Source organism: Anas acuta, chromosome 6 (genome assembly GCF_963932015.1).
Source record: "Anas acuta chromosome 6, bAnaAcu1.1, whole genome shotgun sequence".
In the NCBI taxonomy this organism is placed as follows: Eukaryota; Metazoa; Chordata; class Aves; order Anseriformes; family Anatidae; genus Anas; species Anas acuta.
The window spans coordinates 39,472,768-39,479,188 of record NC_088984.1 but is presented as its reverse complement, the minus strand read 5'-3'; the positions used below and the strand labels follow the sequence as shown (position 1 = coordinate 39,479,188).

Below are 6,421 nucleotides of genomic sequence, written 5' to 3'. Positions count from 1 at the left end.
CCAGAACTGCACACAGTACTCGAGGTGAGGCTGCACCAGCGCAGAGTAGAGCGGGACAATCACCTCCCTCGACCTACTAGCGATGCCGTGCTTGATGCACCCCAGGACACGGTTGGCCCTCCTGGCTGCCAGGGCACACTGCCGGCTCATATTCAACTTGCTGTCTACCACGACCCCCAGATCCCTCTCTTCTAGGCTGCTCTCCAGCGTCTCATCGCCCAGTCTGTACGTGCAGCCAGGGTTTCCCCGTCCCAGGTGCAGGACCCGGCACTTGCTCTTATTGAACTTCATGCGGTTGGCGATCGCCCAGCTCTCCAACCTATCCAGATCCCTCTGCAAGGCCTTTCCACCCTCAACAGAGTCCACAACTCCTCCAAGTTTGGTGTCATCAGCAAACTTGCTCAAAATACCTTCTATTCCTACATCCAGATCGTTTATAAAAATATTGAAAAGTACCGGCCCTAAAATGGAGCCTTGAGGGACCCCACTAGTGACCGCCCGCCAGCCTGACGCAGCCCCATTCACCATAACCCTTTGGGCCCTGCCCGTTAGCCAATTGCTCACCCATCGTATGATGTTTTTATTTAGCTGTATGGTGGACATTTTGTCCAGTAGGATCCTATGGGAAACCGTGTCAAAAGCCTTGCTGAAGTCCAAAAAAATCACATCAGCTGGTTTCCCTTGGTCCACCATACGGGTGATCTTATCATAAAAGGAAATCAGGTTAGTTAGGCAGGACCTGCCCTTCACAAACCCATGCTGGCTGGGACCAATGACTGCTTTGTCCCCCAGGTGCGCCTCAATACGTTCGAGAACCATCTTCTCCATGATTTTACCAGGCACTGACGTGAGACTGACAGGCCTGTAATTGCTAGGGTCTTCTTTCTGACCCTTCTTGAAAATCGGCACAACATTTGCCAGCTTCCAGTCTACCGGGACCTCTCCAGACTCCCAGGATCGTTGAATCATACCAGACAATGACGTCCTTTTCACCAACATAGTTTATTTTGCCTGTCACGGCTCTACACAAAGACAGTAAAAAGGTAACAAATAAGAAAATATTCCCTCCTTCCCCTTCCCTCTCCTCCCCTCCACTTCCTTCCCCAACTCTCTCCTCCCCTATATTCCCGTACACTTCCCTCCCCTACACTCCCCTACACTCTCCTCACCTACACTCCCCTACACACTGCTCCCCTACCCTCCCCTTCACTCAGTTCCCCTACACTCCCCTTCCCTACACTCCACTACACTCTCCTCAACTACACTCCCCTACACACACCTCCACTACACTCCGCTCCCCTACACTCCCCTACACTCTGCTCCTCTACCCTCCCCTTCACTCAGTTCCCCTACACTCCCCTTCCCTACACTCCACTCCACTCTGCTCTCCTACACTCCCCTATACTCTCCTCCCCTACGCTCCCCTACACTCTCCTCACCTACAACCCCCTCCCCTACACTACCCTACACTACCATACACTACCCTACACTCCACTACACTATGCTCCCCTGCCTTCCCGTGCCCTCCCCTGCCTTCCCCTGCCCTCCCCTGCCCTCCCGTGCCCTCCCGTGCCCTCCAGTGCCCTCCCCAGAACTCCCCTGCCCTCCCCTGCCCTCCCCTCCCCTTCTCGTTTTTACCCTTCCCTCCCCTCCCTCCCGTTCTCTTCATTCCCTCCCCTTCCCTCCCGTCTTCTCCTTTCTTCTTCTCCTCTCTTCTCCTTTCTTTCACAAATTGCAATGGAGAACAGGGAGAAGCATCACTTCCAGTCACTTCCGTCGTTCTCGTAGCTCATGTCACTGCCTGATTCGTGGCAATCCATCAGCAGTATCCAGAAGCGTTCCAGCTGCTGTGCTACTAGGTGAGCAGCAGTCTCCAAGTGGCAATCACGGACTTCTTGCTGTGGCTCGGACACGGCACTTTCAAGTCCACCCTGGCTTGGCCATGTCCTCTTGCTACGTCCCCACCTACATTACACTTCTGCTTAGAAGCCGAAGCACGGTGCTGAAGCAGTTCCACTCCTTCCATTTGCAATGATTGAGTTTGTCTAGCCAAGTGGTTTCTGTCCATAGAACACAAGAAAGAGGTTTTGCTTAGAAACAACTCAAGGAGGACTTCTTTTCCACATGGGCAAGGAATAGTCACGCTTTTCTAATGGAGACACCAGTGGAAGAGAGAATGACAGATCATTCCGAGAGCTTTGAAATATCCCTTGGGGATGCTTAGTGCAGAGGACCAGAGGAAAGCTGTCCAAAGGACACCAGAGAATCACTCTGAATTACTTCCTCACAGACACATGTCCTTACTATGTCTGATATGGCTTCAGCTGGTTTCAGGGTTCTTGTTCACCTAAAACCTAAATTCAGAGTTGTAAATGAAGATGGAAAGATTGACAAATGTATAAATCACTGATGGGGAAAAAAAAAAAAAAAAGTGCTTTGAAAACTTTGGCCATTAGCCCTGGAAAGCATCAAAGTACTGTCCTCTGAAGCAAATGCCTTCTTCTCTTGATACCTAAGGAGGTAAATCAATCCAATGTTGTAACATTAGAAAAGCAAACACTAAACACAAGCAAAGGAGAAGAACAAGTAAGCAATTGCAATGCCTATGGGGCTATTGCAGGGTTAGGCAAAGAACTATTGTGTCATGAAATCTTGGGATAGAAGAAATATTATGTGCATTTTTTACTGTTTCATTTGTTGAGCTCTGTTTGGAAGGGAGTGAATCTATCAGGATTAGATATCTAATTTAGAAGTGGAATTAAAATTGTTTTCTTTTTTTTTTTTTCCTCTTGAGTTCACTCCTTTTTATAGGATTTCATAATAGAATAGGTATATATTAAAAAGAAAAAAAAAAGATTCCAAGCAGGTAATCATATTCACAATTATTTTTTCAATCCAGAAACAATAGCAAGGATGAGCTGAAAAGTATTTCTATGCCATTAGAGTGTCAAGGTGTGTCCCATACGTCAGTAACAGTCAGAGGATTCATTTTGGAGAACAAAAGCTATCTTGAAAGAAGTAAAGACAGAAGTAAATATGTATGCATGTATATCTCCCTCTCTCTACAGAAATCTAAGAAACTCGTATGCAGGTTAGCTTCTTGCTCTCTCTTCTCAAAGTTCTAGTGAATACAGCATCAGTGTGTGTTCCAAACATTACCCTCAGTCCAGCACGGATACACACGAGAGGTCAGTCTGCAGGTTGCGCAGGCCAAGAAACTGCTCTGGCTTGATGGGAAAAACCTAGGCAGAAGTTGCTGTCAGAGAAAAGATGCTGTCAAAGCGTGTCACGTCCATGCTAGAGTCTCTCTCCCACCATCTAGCTCTACTGCATCTAGATGCATCTATACTAGAGCGTCGCTACTTAGCCAGTCTGGGGGATCTTAGGAGCCTTCTGAAGACCCAGAGGAGGGGCTCTTTGTCCTTTCTGTTTTAACAGCCAGTGAAAACTCTTACCGTTTGACACAGAGTGGCTGAAAAACACAAAGTGGACTTGCAATCTTCACAGCTTCGAAGCAAGTGGAGATTGTGGAGGTTGTGGAGTAACCAAGGAAACTGTTGATCTAGAAGCAGCCTACAGATTGTGTTTAGCCAGGGCCTTGTATTGCCCTTCTGGCTGATCTGCCAGCAATTCAAGAAAGTCTCCCTGGCAAGCCAGCCCTGGAGTCACCCAAAACTTGGTGAAACCCATGAGATTGGAAAGGAGACAGTTGCACTCCATAAACTGCAGATTTCTGTGCTTTTTGCTTGCTTGCTTGCTTGTTTTCCAGGCTGAATTGGATTAGCTGGACAAGTTGGCAGCTGCCTACAGACAAATACCTTATCAGGAGTCTAAACTAGGGGATTGCTCTAACTGAGAACAATGAATTGGACCTGATGTCCTTAGGAAGTCTTTCCAGCTATGCTTTCTACCACTACAGAAATGCACCTGATTCTTTCACAAAGCTTACGGGTGCCGACTGCAAATAGTCCTCATCATTCTCCATTGCCTTCCTCATCTCCATTCTCTTTTGGCCCGTGAAGCTTTTCCGAGCAGAGATGAAGATCAGCTCTAATACGCAGTCTGGGATTCTGCAAAGGAAAAGAAGAATCCTCCTGAAAACTCTTTGCAACCTCACCTGCCATCACCAAAGCAAAGAAGAGCAAAAGAACACCGCTTGATCAGAGCAAGCATCAACTCGAGCATAGGTCTCCTGCAAGTGTAGCGGGGTTCAACAGCTGCCAAACAAGCTTAAGGAGCACACCCAGAATCAAGTCCATCAAACAAGTGCTTGAAAGAGTTAGGCTTTCTTAGGCGTGAGGAATGAAAAAGAAAGCAAGAACTGACAACTTACCAGCACACAGTTTCCCTCGAGCTTGCTTGGCTTCATTCCGCACCTGAGGCTGGGCTCCCAAGCAGGATTGAGCAGCATTGTGCAGAAATGCCAAAGCCTCCCCAGCCGTGCTGGATCTTCAGCCCCAAGGGCTTTGGCTCTGTTGCCTCCTCAGCAACATGGGCAATTGCCCAGGCAAGCCGGTGTCCAGCAGCTCGACTCAGGAAGCGCAGCCCCCCCTTGCCACCGCTTGCCGCTCACACCAGGAGCCCCCGCGGCGGTGGCAGCCGTTGTGCGGCGCTTGGTGCGGTGCGGTGCGGTGCAGTGCGGGCAGAGGGCTGCGGGCTCCTTCTCCTCCGGGATGGCTCCGTCATGGGGTGTCCGCTGCGGGGCTGCTGAGGCGGCGGGGGGCTCCAGGGGGGAGCGGAGGGCGACGTGTGCTGGGGCTGGGACGGGCCTGGGGCTGGGGCACCGCGCCGCCGCCGCCATGCCAAGCAGCACTCCTGGCATCTGTGCTGCAGAGCCAGCCAGTGTGACGCCTTGGCATTTGTGACTTCACAGAATCACAGAATGTCTACGTTGGAAGAGACCTCAAGACCATCGAGTGCCAAACAAAGGCAACTCTGCATTTCCTTCTTAAACACCCGCTTTCTTCAGAAAAAAAAAAATAAAAAAAAAATAAAATAAATAAAAAATAAACACAGAACTTCATCCCTCACACGGGATTCCCAAAGTGAGCCTGCAGGGGCTGCCAAAGGCAGCAGCTCCCCAAGTACTGCTCCCACACGGCTCCCTACCACGGGCTCCATCCATCCCCCTGGAGCAAACTTGGTCAAACTAAGCCCCTTTGGAGATATTGTATGGCAGGCCTTACCAAATGCCGGACAAAGGAGAAGATCTAACACATTTAGGAAACCAATATTTGCAACAACATCTTACAGTTCTGTGCAAGCAACTAGAACAAATCAAGAAGAATGTTTTAGGCACTAGACCTTTTATTTGCCTCCCAAGGGGAAGGATGCACTTTAATCAATATTAGTTGCTGTATGTGTGTAAATGAGGCAGGAGGAATTGAGACTGAGCACGAAAACATTTGGGGAAAGACTAAGGTAATAAGGTGATTAGTCTAAGGTGATTACATAAGGTAATTCATGATGACACCTCCTGGGGTTTTCGAGAATTATGCAACAAAATAACCTTTTGGTTACCCAACTTTTCTTGGCTTAAGCAATCGTTTAGAGGAATACTGATCTTCTTTTTAATAGTAGTAGTCTTGACTTGTGTAGTGGTACAATGTGCATTTTGGTGCTGTGTGAAGGACTAGATTATGATACCTGGAAGTGTAACTGAAACAAGCACCAAGTCAAAACTGGTAAGAATTTAATGAAAACTTTTAATCAAGAAGGATTGTAATAAGCCAAAGAATTTGCTTAGGCTCAAGAAAAGGGGGGACTTGAGACAGGGAACAAGATAAAGACTGGTGATTCCTAGGTCTGAGCTAGCACCATTGTATGTTAAGGACCCGAAAGACGAGGAAGTAAAAGACTGTGTCTTTTACTTTCCGCTGGCTCTTTGCTTGTAATACAAGCTTCACCATTCTAACTTGCAATTTAGGCAATCTTAAAACAACTGAACCATGACAGTAAAATATGAAATTCTTTGTATTTTCAAAAGTAGTCTGCAATTTCATTAGCAGAACACACAAAACATAGTCTTTGAATGTGACTTTAATGTACACAGGGATTTTTGTTATTTTTAAAGCTCATCACTTTTTTATTACATTGTATTATGCCCCAAAATATATTCAGAGGAAAGATAACTAAAGGTAATTATACAAAAATACTGAGCGCTTCTTACAAACGTTACAAACATATGGATTCGAAAAAGTTAGAAATTCACAGGGATATTCACCCTTCTACATTTCGCTACAGTTTGGCTGGGATGGATGTTTCCTCACAGCAAAACATGTCCTGGACTACATGCTTCTTTGTGTATTAGACACAGAATAATCTTCCCCATGCTCATTTACAGTCTAACCCGTGCAATATTCATGTTCACACCGCCACAGCATACTTTCGAGTAATGAACCTCTAGGCTTATTATCCTGCC

At 47.2% G+C, this 6,421-nt stretch overlaps 1 long non-coding RNA gene across 1 annotated transcript; it reads right to left on the bottom strand.

Annotated features, from left to right (window-relative positions):
• Window positions 1-2,758: 2,758 nt before the first annotated feature.
• On the bottom strand, window positions 2,759-4,613 carry LOC137858654 (uncharacterized). Its single transcript, XR_011097903.1, has 2 exons — window positions 4,334-4,613; window positions 2,759-4,070 (listed from the first exon to the last, which is right to left on the bottom strand). It is a non-coding gene; the product is annotated as an uncharacterized lncRNA (long non-coding RNA).
• Window positions 4,614-6,421: the final 1,808 nt, after the last annotated feature.